This window comes from Cygnus atratus, chromosome 4 (assembly GCF_013377495.2).
Source record: "Cygnus atratus isolate AKBS03 ecotype Queensland, Australia chromosome 4, CAtr_DNAZoo_HiC_assembly, whole genome shotgun sequence".
Classification (NCBI taxonomy): domain Eukaryota; kingdom Metazoa; phylum Chordata; class Aves; order Anseriformes; family Anatidae; genus Cygnus; species Cygnus atratus.
In genome coordinates, this window is record NC_066365.1 from 33,906,352 (window position 1) to 33,919,668 (window position 13,317).

General features: G+C 35.8%; 1 protein-coding gene across 1 annotated transcript in view; it reads left to right on the forward strand.

Annotated features, from left to right (window-relative positions):
- The window catches only part of IQCM (IQ motif containing M), a 123,278-nt gene that overhangs the window by 101,216 nt on the left and 8,745 nt on the right, over positions 1-13,317 (forward strand).

Here is a 13,317-nt window from a genome sequence, read left to right on the forward strand (position 1 = left end):
CACAAAGAAGTGGAATTTAAGGACGCTGACAGAAAAGTGTTCAGCTCTGCAAGCACACGTCATGTTTAAAATGTATATATAAATCAGAAGATGGATGGACAGAAGAAATAAGTGAAGGAGGAGGTGAGTAGAAGCCATCCTTTGTCCAGACAATGTTCTGTGTTCTTGCATTGCATTCAGATGAAAAGGAACACTGGATTGAAACTTAAGACAGTAGTGCTCATCTTTGATGTTATAACAAGATAGTCTCCTTCTATCACTTATCACAAGGTTCCCCATGACAGCCGCTGTGTTGAAGAAATTATTATTCAAAAAATACTTTCAGTCTCACTCAAACCTTAAGTTGTGGGATCTGTTTTTAAACTAACTGTAATTCTTCATGACTGTATTTTCATAAGTAATAATTCATGACTCTAACAGCTGTAAGCCTTGGGTTGAAAATGAAATATAAAAGGATTATTCTTTTTACCTGCAAGTATACATTTACCTGCAAGGGTACATTTAAGGAAAATGTGCAAAGGCTCTTCCCCATTTCTATTGTTTCATTAACAGTCTCTTTAACTATGCTTGAACTGGTACTGTAATATGCTGAATTATACTTTCTTTGAGCAGGATACCTGTCTTCAAGAAATGGTTATAAATCCATTGACTTTAATGCAGCAAGGCTGGTTTACAACACTTGTAGACAGGTGCCATTTGTGTGAAATTACTTAAGTCTGCCAAGGCCTGAAATATTTAAATGCTCTCCTCATGGTAGTCAATATTCTAGATAATGACTTTTATTTTAATTTGTTTATTCAGATCTTTGGTAGCAGACTGGTTTGTCAGATTTTGATTATAATACAGACAAGAATAGTAGAGGAGACAAAAATAGATCTTCAGATGAGATTATGATGTATATGGTAAGATCTACCTCTGGAGGGCTTTTGGGTTGTTTTGATCAGTGACCAGAGTATTGCATCTTCTTGAGTTACAGCAGTTATTAAACTGGTTGACAAGAGTGATGCAGTAGTTGCCTTGAGAAGAGATTAGTCTATTGAAGGAGGACTTTCTGTAGCACAGAGACTCCTCTTCCAATAAGCATTTTAGCTCTGGATAGCCCTGCAAATTTATTGTGTTTCACCATTAATACTCCTAAACACAGCAAGATACATACACCCCTTTTTTGCTTACTGTGTCTGTTTCTGTGGCTTCTGAGATGCATCAAGCATTCCGCAAGTAATTAAGAAACATTGAAAACCACTTCCCAACTCATCTATTGGAAGGCCTTTTGCTATCTGGCAGAGATCTAATCTGAGAGAAATAATCCCTGAACTGTGATTGTATTTAATTCAAATGTGGAAGTTCCCATAGGCATACATTTACGCTGTATATGTAAATTACAGATTCTGGTGCAGTGTGCTGTGAATTTCTAATCTAAGTATAAAAATTCTACGTGTGCTTAAATAAGCAGAAATTAAGCTTTTAAACCCTTTTTGAAATACAATAGTTTTGTTCGTATCATTGATATACAAGGCATGTTTTCATAAAACTTCTGCACTTATATCAACTATTATTGCTCCTACATTACCAGTAAGTAGTGTGCTAACATCTCTTTTAAGCATGAGTAATCTTCACTGCATTTTTTAACTGGAAAATGGAAGATAATACTCATTTCCCATTGGAAAAATAACTATATAAAAATGCATCTTCCTACTCAATTTATTTGCCAGCTTTTGTATTCAGATTGCTTTACTGATTAAAAAGTCAGGGCATCAAGGTTTAATTCACATTCAATTTTGTCACTGTGGTAAGTTTTTCAAACATTTCAACTTTCCACATATCCCAGTTTCAATATATGAGAATGGGATAATATTTCAAACTCACTTTTTTGAATTGCTTTTAGGTGAAGGAACCTCCTTATTTGAATAATAGTATGGGTGATTGAGCAATACTTTCAGTTTGCTGTGTGAGCAATTTTATTAAATGCTAAGCAGTACAATGCTATTAATGATGACATAAAGTTAGCTTTTCTCAGTGAGGCTTGTGGTGCAATATTTCCTTCTGATAGTTAAAGGAAGGACACCATTTTTTTTTTTACTTTATCTGTTACAGAAGTCTTGCTCCTCTATGAAGCAAAGATGTGTTTTGTTTTGTTTTTGTTTTCAGTAAAGTATTTTTTTTTCAATGTTTTACTGCAATAAAGAAATAATACCACAAAAACCTAACATTACTGTGCTTGCTAGAAATGAATATAAGTTGAAACTATTAATATTGATAGCATGGCAATGGACTTAGTGTGGTTAATTTGAGTGGAGGTGTAAGGTTGTAAAAGGTTTGTGAAGATAATCTCTTCCTTGAGAAACTAATTCAGAAACACAGTGTTTATCTCCAGAGTCTCAGGAAGTCAATGGAAATCTACAGTGGTGGTTTAGGTCAGTCCCTTACAACTTTCTGGTGTATGCCTTAAGTAGCCTGTTTACTCATCGCTAGCTTTCTCATGGGTGTAAGGAGTCTCTGCAAGGGATGGTTTCCCAACAATATTCAGATAGACACAAATCCGTCAACTCCTTCCACTGCTAGACTAAACCGTGATAAAAAAGCACTGAAAGTACTATGTCCTACCAATTAGGAGCATTGTAATACTGTTCACTCTTATCCTATACTTCAGAAGGAGCTTAATAAACATGGGCTCAGCAATTCCATGGGGAAAGAAAGAAGCAGGAAGGAAGGCAAAATGAAAGGCTAAAGCACTCATGCTTCAAGGGGTAGAGTGATTATTCTACTACCTAGGCAAGAGAGGATATGGCAGGTGTTTAGATTTTTGTATGTAGTGCATATTAGCTCTTTCTTTTTGCTTTGATGTGATTTTCCCAGTTTAATTTACATGGTATAGCTTCGAAAATAAAAAGAGACAATATTGAAGAGCTATCATAGCAAGCTTTTCATATGGTGTCAGTTTGGGGTAAAGGAATAAAAAGTTCTAATAATATCTTTCAAGCATTAATCTCTGCAAGATGTCTTGAAGAACAGAATTAGAGCAATATGTGGTCTTTGCCATCTTTGACTGTTGTGACTCAAAGACACTTTTGATCACTTTAAAAGAAAATTCAACATTTCAAAAGCACATGAACCAGTAGAAACAATCCAATTCCTCATTTACATCCCAACAGGGTCAATTTTCAATGCATTTCACATAAGAATAAATACACTGTTCTCACGATTGTTTGTGTGTGTAGTTCTCCATACCCCATGCTGTAAATATATCCCACAGTGTCAAATCCATGCTGTGACCAACAATATATGCCCAGTGGGCTAGGCCTAGCAATATCTACTGTATGTTTATATTTTTTCCTTCGCATTTCTGCAAAGCTGCTTCTTCCGCTGTTTTAGCCTGGCAGTATGGCTTGCTATAGTTTGGGGGATTGTAAAGTTGTCTCTCAAAAGCATATGGGAATGCAGCACTTGGACTCACAGATGAAAGCTCAAGACTATACTGAAAGGCCTTTATTTTGTAAATGTTTGCAGGGTATGCAGTGAGACAGGAAAGCTGCACATCAACATAAGTGTTTGTAGAAGATTTAGATAACATAGTGGCATCTCAGTGTCTCACTTAAGGTGACAATTGTGGCTCTTTTACTGTGTGGCATTTCACTTTATAGCCCACCTTAGCTTCTTTAGCTGTGCTGGTTATCAAAGGAATCTGAAGTAAAATTCGGCCTAAAAAGCCTTTTACAATATTGGAAATGACAGCTTGACTGCTTAGAAAAGAAGAATTTTATTTCATGAAAAGTAAAAAAATAGGTTGTTTGAAATTTCTTTAGAAGAAGGCAAAAGGGAGATGTCAGATCCCTTCCAGTCCATTTTTATACGATTCTGTGATGTGAATGTGGCACTTGGGTTGCTGATCATTTAGTAATGAAATATATCCAGCATTTTTAGAGAAGCCAACTCTGGTGTAGTTTTGTTTTTAAGAGGTTCTTGGAGTAACTGCAGTTTTCTAAAATTTCATCCATCACATTGCAAAGTCGGGGTTTAAAATCTGACCTGTGTGCATGTTTGTGACTAGTCAATTAAATCTCACAGTTCTATTTCTGTTTCCTGATTTGATTAACTGGGCCCACTGAAACACAAGTAACAGAGCATGAAGACTTCATATTGACTTTCAAATAGGCTTTGCATTATTCAAGCATGGTCATCTGAAAGTTTGCTTAGAAGATGCAGAGACATGTCCAAGTTAGAATTATGGAAAAACATCACCAAGTACTCATGTTATTTTGCTGGTGCATTCACGGTGTCAAGCTTGAACCATTTTCACATATACTAGGATTATCCAGAATCCTCAAAATGCACATTTAAGATAATTTCTAAACTGTTCTGCATCTACTAAACTAAACTGATGTTTCCTAAATGTAAAGCTTAATTCATTGTAATTTTTGAGGAATAGTATTAGTATAACATTTTTTTTGCAGTTTTTGAAATATGTCTTCTAAGAAGTTTTCCAAAATAATTTGATCATGAGAAATAGAATTGTATCCATATATAAGCATACATACTTATATGCATTTGTATATAAATATATATGTATGTGAATATTATAGGTATAATTATTGATATTTATATTTAATCAAATAATAAAAAGGAAAGAGCAGATACTGCTTTTGGGAATATTTTTATTTTTGCCTGAAGTAGTCAGCATCCTTTTTTTCAGCACCCTCTGAGTGAAAGATGTCAGTATTCTACAGTGATACTTTTTTGTTTCAAAATCTCCTTCAAAGTAGTTGAAATACAAATTTCAAACCTTTCAAAATAAAAAAGAAAAATTTTAATCAAGCTGTCACTGTTTTAAAGTTCTACTGAACTGGAGTATCATTATTTCATTGTGAACCAAGACAAATTTTTAAAATATCAAAGATAACAGCCAAAAATATTTATTCTTTTCTTAACTACTATTTATTACTCGATTGTCATTTGCTGCTTATCATGAAGTAAGATATACTCCTTTCTAAGGAATTACAATCAAATAGTATCATAAAAAGAGATATTTTTATTTGCAGTTATATGGTTAAATGGAGTATGTCTTACTCATGAGCCATATTGGGGTAAAAACATGAGTCCTAATTGCAGTCCAGAGTCAAGTTAGCCTTTGTTTATCAACCCAAAGGTTTCTTAAAGGGCTGCAAGCATCTTACAAAGAGATCATAAAGAATTTGAGTATGAACCTAGCAGGAATTCTGCCCTTAAGATAGGGATTCTGGGAAAAATCATCCTGATGACTTCATTGCAGAACAGAAAATATTTGTCCAACTCTGCAAATGCTCTGGAGGTATTTTGTGTCCCAACAGTTAGATGCAGAAATCTGTGCTATAAAATAATAAGTGAAAATCACTTTTGCTTGCAAATTAACAGGAATGCCAGATAGGTAGTGTTCAGTTACAATAACATAGCATTAAGTTCATCTCCTGAACAGGAAAGATAATGAAATTGTCCCATTCATTAGAAATACTTTCAAACTATGTGGGATTTGTCATAGTTCTTTCCTACCATTTGAGCTCACTTGAATAAGGATTTCATAATTCATATGGAATAATAAAATGCATGCAGTTCTTCATGAAGAACTAGTAGAATAGGAAGACCATGTTATCATTTAGTCCCATATTAAAACAATACATGCAAATGGAAAATTTAAGTTTAAACATTTGGCAATTACTGGCATTGTTATACAATCAATAATTCAACCGATTTCCTAGTATTTTTCCCAGTCCAGGGTAGATAGCAGAAGAAAAACCTGAGTAAGTTCTAAAAGGCACTTAGCTCTGACTTTAGTGGTTGCAACAAAGCCTTGATTTGAGAGGACCATAACAGCCTCAAAGAAATTACTGCACTGTATTACATGTATAGAATTATACAAAGACATACAATTTTAATAACTTAAAAGCTTTGGAATTCCACAGCAAGAAGAGCTGTATTTCAGAATTCTTTTGGGAATGATACAAGACTAACACTGAAATCAGATCCATTAGAAATTGAAATTGTAATATTACAGATGAAGAGCATCAGATTCAGAATGGTGAATCTGAGTAACATTTTTTTTTTTAAGATTACAATTATTGTCTCCCCTTCCTGGATAGATATATGGAGATAGCTTGCAATCTTCCTGGTAATTGTAACCAAAGCAAGGCTAGTGTGAGGTTTTCTGGGGGAAAAGTAATTGTACTGGGGAGGCTTTTTGTTTAAAAAAAAAAAAAAAAACACTTTAAATTAACTAAACACAAATATAGCTTTGTGTGTTCTGTCAAAAAAATTCAGTGCTGTCAAATCAGTGATTTGTACTTGTAGTCCTTAGAATGTGAAATCCATTGGCAAGATTGATTTCTAAAACTGAGTAATTTTTAATGGAACTAGAAATTCTTTAAATCCTACTTTCTTGGCTTTTGGAACATATTCACTGTTTATTATTGCACACATTATATTCTTTTTTGCCTGATCTAACTGGTTAGTGTGCTAGTTTTCATTAATATGTTTATGTTTTCATGTAATTTGTAAAAATTAAATTGTTGAAAAATATACAAAATATTTAGTGAATGAATTGTCCATCTTAGAAATCAACGAAAACTACACGCTTTACAATACCGCTGAAAAGCCTTCTTGGATTTGCTTTTTGATATTATAGGCAAAATATCTGTTGCGTCTGTTTTACTTGATGCCAGTGAAAATTTTGAATACAAGGGGAATTAGATTGCTGAATATCTTCTACTGCCCACTTTCTACTTCCACTTTCTAGTGTTTATAACTGCTATCAGGGTTTCAATCACAAAAAGAAATGCTGAAGTGTTGCTTAGCAAACTCCTTATTTAACAGCAGGAAAGACATTTCAGAAGATATAATTCAAATTATGAAATTTGAAACAGTGATCTTAGTGATTGGAATGGTTGAGCTCCCAATGATATCTCAATAGCAACTGATGCATATGACGAATTATCCACAGAAACAAAAGAAGCTTCATACCTGCAGTTATTTTCATTGCTACATCCCATAAAGCCAGGCTCTGGGATTAATAGACATATAGATCAATAAAACATTGGCCATATTATAAAAAAGTGCTGAGCATCAACATGGATGCAGTTTCCAGTCAAAATACTAAGAAAACAGGGTTTCATTTAATTGAAGAACCTTTTTCCCCAGCGTCATTGCTACTGGCTTTATTCCTGTATCTGATTTGCTCTCTTGAAGTCTCCAGCAGGTGCCATATTTAATACAAACGTTTCCAGTCTTGACTAACGTACTGCAGTTAATAATGTAGTGGCAAAGTTTTAATAATCACTAATCTGTTTTCAGTTGGTTATCCTGCAAATGATGTCTGCTTGCCCTATTGGCAGCTCCAAAGACTACAGTGAACAGGTGGGGCATTTTCTTTCCAGGAAATGTCAGCTTGATGTCTGGAAACAGATGTAGTTTTCCCCAACTCATTGTGGGTCTATCTTCTAACTTAATAGGAGCTCTAAATAGCTGACAGGTGATAATACTTCTAGTCAGCTCAAAGCATATTCTGACTGTACTGCCAGCTAGTTAATGGGAAATTTTCACTTCTGCAGTGGTGGTCTTAAAATGACCACCTTTTAGAGCAAGAAAACATGTTAAATAATTTCTGACTAGAAAATCAAATCAGCCATCTTCATAAATGTACATAATTTGTACAGATATGTATTCAGAAACAGCTGATGTATTTGCTATCTGCTATTTAGTACTCCTATCAGTGAAGAAGAGATTATTTTAATCTCCATTTCACATGTCTTGAAGGAGAATACATAAGTCGATACCTAATCTGACCTTTGATGTTAGGTCCAGAGTAGGGATCTAGCCTCAAATGATATGTAATTGTTTTCTTCCAGAAATTGATTTTCACTTACTGGGCATTTTGAGTGTATCAAACATGGCTCTGTGAATGCAGCTTTTCAAGGGCTGAGAGCTTTTTCTCCAGCCTCTGATAATCTTTCAGTTACTTCTGCAGTCATACCAGTTATTGCAAACTTGTATTATTTTGTTCGTCAGAGAGAAGAGGGAAAGAAAAGGAAGAAAAGGGAAGTAGAGTTCAGATACCAGTTTTTTTCACTAACTCTCAATCCTACTGTCTCCCTTCAGTCTTCCCTGGTCTGAGAGAGAACCATCTGTTCCTTTCACCTTCCATTTTTTCCAAGCAGTTGGTCCAGCATTTAGAAAGCAATAGTTTTCTTCTAGATTTTTTCTTCTAGTATTTTTTTTTTCTCTGAGACCTGCATAGATAGCTAAGGATGCTCAGCTAATACCCAAGTTTCATTCTTGCTCCAGACAGTTTTTCATGTATGTTATTGCAAACTCTGTACCCTAGAGCAAGTATTTTATGTCATGCTGAGATGGCATGTAACTCCAGGTTATGCTCAACTCCTGGTTTGGATCACATCACTTAGAAAGTCAAAAATCCCCTTTATGGTTACCAGTACAGCACATGGAAGTAAAGGAGATTTAAATCCAAGGCAGCTGTTGTAGCACCGTTAATATGTAGGAGCAACAGTAGTGTGATCAGATTTATGAAACAAAAATGAGCTTTGCATTCCAACCACATGCGAGGCAGATGGGCTGTTTGGGTTTGCTGAAGAAAATCCTGTGGGAGTGTAGGATGTAGAAGGTGTGAGAGCTGAGCTGTGTTGTAGATGTGTTGATGTCCTTTGGGAGGGGAAAGCAGGGGGGGCTAATCAGGCGTCCACAATCACCGAGGATCCCCTGTCTCTGCAGCCAGTGCAGTTCTAATATGAAAAGAGGAAGATGGTACATTTATGTTGATGAAGATGGTGCACAGACTTGCTGCAGTAAAAAGCCTCAGTTTCCTGTGGCTGCCTGCAAGACCATGCTCAAAAGGAAGAAGATATATGAGAAATGATACTACAGATTGGGGACCTCACATCCTGCATTTCTTCCTGAAGCACAGTGGCTTTCACTCAGCATCAAGGAGGGGACCTGTTTTCCATTTACCTTCCTTGATCTAACCTGGCAATCTGAACATGATGATTTGGCCCTTTGTACATTTACAGATGTGCAAAATGTAAACTTAAATTTCACAAACTTGCTCTGGTATGCAGTCATCTCCAGTATAGTATATGCATCAAATGTGGTAAAATTACATAATACATTATAAGATATTAAATAATGATAGAAGCAGAATGTCTGCTTAGCCTGCGATGCCTTGTTATATATACCTGTTCTGTGTGAGAAAGGTCCTCGAGATCTGTTACATGCAAAGAACCACAAGCAATAAGAAGCAAATATTTAAACCTCAGTCCTGCAAATATTCAATTAGGTTGTTTTAGTCATCAGGAAATCAAAATGAATTTGACTGTATTGTCAGTAAATCATTTGCCAAACTCCTCTTCTTAAAAAAACAGTGATTTTGAGCTCTGTAAAGTGATACTCGAGTAGATGATTCTTGAATGGATGATTCTGTCAGTCAGCAATGTGTACTGCAGGAGTGTAGATATTATGTGTAGGTAATAGACAGACTGACTGACTGACTGACCAACCAACTGATCAACTTTGCTTGCCTACAGACTCAAGGAAGAAAAATTACTGGCAGGTTAAAAACTCCTGGAAAACAAGGTTTAAAATAGAAAGGATGACACAACTCTAACAATAGCATTGTGAATGGCGACATTGTCATTCTGAATGGAGATCTGCTTGAGTCAAATTGAATAACAGTGCTCTTTTTCTTCATTAAGACCATTAAAATCTGTAAGGCTATGGGACCTGGATAGACATAAAGGTTTTAAAAAGCAATGAGGAGAGATTAATGCTCATTGCTGCATACTTATTTGAAGAGCCCAATTAAGTAAAAGTTTGTGCTAATTTGAGTTCTCTGAAAAATCTAAGCAGAACAGCCTCATTTTTGCTATTGCGTTGGTTCGGAAAACAAAACCACAATCTTTTCTTGGTATCATCATATAAATATTATGAATTCTTTCTAGAGAGCAAAATGATTTTTACTATTGTAGCTGGAGATAAATGTTATTTGTGCATAACATCAAAATATAAGAAATCAAGATTCTTTCTCTATGCCTTACTCTGCTGTTTCAATTGAGCGTCTCTGAGAATATTGCAGTTTTCTATTGTTTTTTGGAAGTGCTAATATTAGCATGAAATGTGATAAGAATTATTTAAGAACCTAATTGCTCTCTATTTGGCATTTGAATTTTGCATCTTTGGAATTCATCTTTTCAGAGTGCTTTATTTAGTTTCTATTAATACCCTGTAATTTAATAATTGTAGTGGGAGGCTGAGGAGAATATGGAACAAGGAAAGATTTGCATATTCCTTTGATACAGTGGGTTGTGAGAGGCTCTGACCTGTATTTTTAGACTGATCTTAAAAAGCAGTTTTGCTAAGGCTGGAGTGAACATCACAGAGCATGGAGGGATCAGACAGGGAGACTGCTCATCCTTTATTCCATTCATTTGTCATATGACTAAAGGAAGGCTGACTCAATCAATCAAAGCTCTGCAAAGCAGTCTTAAGCTATGTAATTCTTGATTAAATCTTGCTTTCAATGTAGAAATCAGCCTGAAAAAAGAAATTTGAAACTAAAACTAATGATGAAAGCAGGAAAAAATAGCTTTTTCTGTTGCCCTAAGACTACAGTGAAAAGCACATCTGAAAAAATTGTGGCTGTGACTTCATGTTTGAGTTTTTGCCTATTAAAACATATTACTACAGGCCTCTGTTTTTTGCACTTGTAACCCAAGTAAGAAAACGGCATGCAAGAAAGAAATCTTCTGGAAAGATTGGCTAATGGCTATGTAAACAGCAAATGCTTGCCACATATGGGCATTCGGAGGTTTTATTGCAAAGATTCAATGACTACTGCGAACAGGGTAGAGCTCTGAAATGTGGTAGTAAGATGTCTGTTTTGGGTAGGTCCTGGAAGTAGTTTGGCAAAGGCTTTACCAGAGGCTTTGGGACTTTTGACTCAGGTCCTATGTAGGTAAAGGGCTAGAGCAGCTGAGACATGGCTGTACTGTGCTGCTTGGGTCTTCTGCAAGGGCCTGGGGTGATGTGAATGTGGGAACACCTAATCAGCAAAACAGGGTCACCTCCAGCGCTCATCTCAAGCATTTGCATGTAAGCAAGGAAGTGCCTACAAGGCACCATGATGGGGACATGCACTTGGTGAAAGAAGATCGGGTTAGAGAATACTGAAGCTAACTGAGCATAAAGCAGTCTGTGGGTCCTGATAGGACCCATATTGACAGGAGACTGAAGTGTTGTTTTCCCAAGATTCACACATAGATAAAAAAGTAAATCATTATAGGACAAAAGATGTTTTTGCTGCCAGTGATGCACTGGCTTTTAATTGATAAGAAGTTATTTTCTTCTAGATATAAAAATTATTCAAAAATATATATTGGACAAATGGAAAAATTGCAAAGGGATTTAATTGAGCGATATGCATTCTCTCTTAAATTCTTGATTTAGCATCTTTATTTCTGCATTTCTATTTCATCACTTGACTCCGTGACCACTTTCTCTGAAAGAAAATGTTGACTTTTCAGGAAATTACAAGTTCTGTTGAATGGTTGAAGTTTGACTAAAGGCTGAGTAAGGATTACTTGCAGGAGAGAGATTTTACAGCAATAGCTTCCCAGATGTGTGGGTATGTTTGCATGTTTCAGAAGCATTTTGTGAGGACATGATCTAATATTCTGTTGTGAAATTTTGTCAGTTTCTCAAACTTCAAGGAATTCTTGCTTCAGCTGCTGCAGTAGAAAGAGATTGTTCTGCAGCAAAAAGACTTGGACAGATTGCAGGAATCTGTTAAATATTAATTCAATTAAAGCTGAATATTCAACTAAGATTAATACCAATGATATATTAAAATACTTTTATGAATTTATTTAAAAAGAGATGCAATGAAATGTATCAAAACTTATAAGTAGTATTTTAAATAATGCAGTGAAGCTTATAATAATTTAATTGTATATTTGAGGATAGTATAGGTACAGACTTGAAATGAGAAGATTGTGTATTACTTACACATACTTAACATATGTGTGCATGTTTATGTATACACATACATATATATATAAAGACGTCTAGGGAATTGAGAAAAAAAGCAGAAGATAAACTGGTCTTGGGCAATCAGCCTGCAGATGTGCCGTTTGTGCTTGTCTGTATTACTGGGCTTCTGAATTCCTGCATCCATGTGCACAAACCTGTTAGCACTTCCATTTCCTGGTGTGTGGGTTTTCATAGCAAGGAATTATGACTCTGTGTGTGTTGATACAGATTGATGCCTGATATGGGGAATCTGGGTTCTGGAGCCTGGTGTAAATGACAAATTAGCAAGGAAGTACAGATGCAGTGCCTGTGTCCTTACCGAATATGATTGGGGATGGTAAAGAATTTAGAATATTAGGAAAGAATTATGCTATCTGTTCTCTGTCTGCTGCACATTTTTTAAGGGAAATAAACCTTTTAAATTTATTTTTTTCTCACTCAATATATTTCTCTCTATCCTTTCTCATGTGGCCCATCAGGCCATGTGGATACTTTGCAGAGAGAACAAAGACAGATATATGAGTAGGAAGGGAGAGAGAACTCAGTATAACTACTTTTTGCTTTCATATATGTCTTTTTTAGTGGTATATTTCCCCTCAAGAACATTCACAGGGTGAAAACAACATAAGGGCTACTGAAAATATGTAGCAATGTACTGCGTGCTTCTTATCCTCATTAATTCGAGACAGATAGCATTTGAAAGTAAAATACCCCTCAATATCACTACAAAAAAAAAAAAAAGCAAATACAAGATGAGCAATGCAGTGCTTGTTAGATAGGTGTGCAGTCATCAGAAGGACACTAGTTGTAAGCCCTGGTTGCTGGAGAGTATACAATGGTGAACTCACTATTCATATCCAGTGGGGGGTCTAAGTTCGATGGGACCTTGGTGGGAAAACCTGAATGCTCATTTGTGAGAGCAGCAAATGAATGGAAACCTCACTCACTGCACAAGCATTTGCCCTGCCCATGCAATCTAAGCCATCAGCAAGTGCATTTGTGCTCTGCTGAGAGGCTGCCATGTTTTGCATTGACAGTACCGAAGCCATTGGAGGGTTCATGCCCAGACATATCTCTTTGTTGGCACATGTTGGCGTGCTCCAATGCTGACAGGCGCCAAGTCCCTACTGGTCTGACAAGCTGCTATGATCCTGATCCTCTCATTTTAAATGTCAGGGAAAGGCTCTGTTAAGTTTGGTGGGCTTATGAAAAAAATCTGTTATATTTTGTGCTATATCAAGTGTTTTTTCCAGTGAA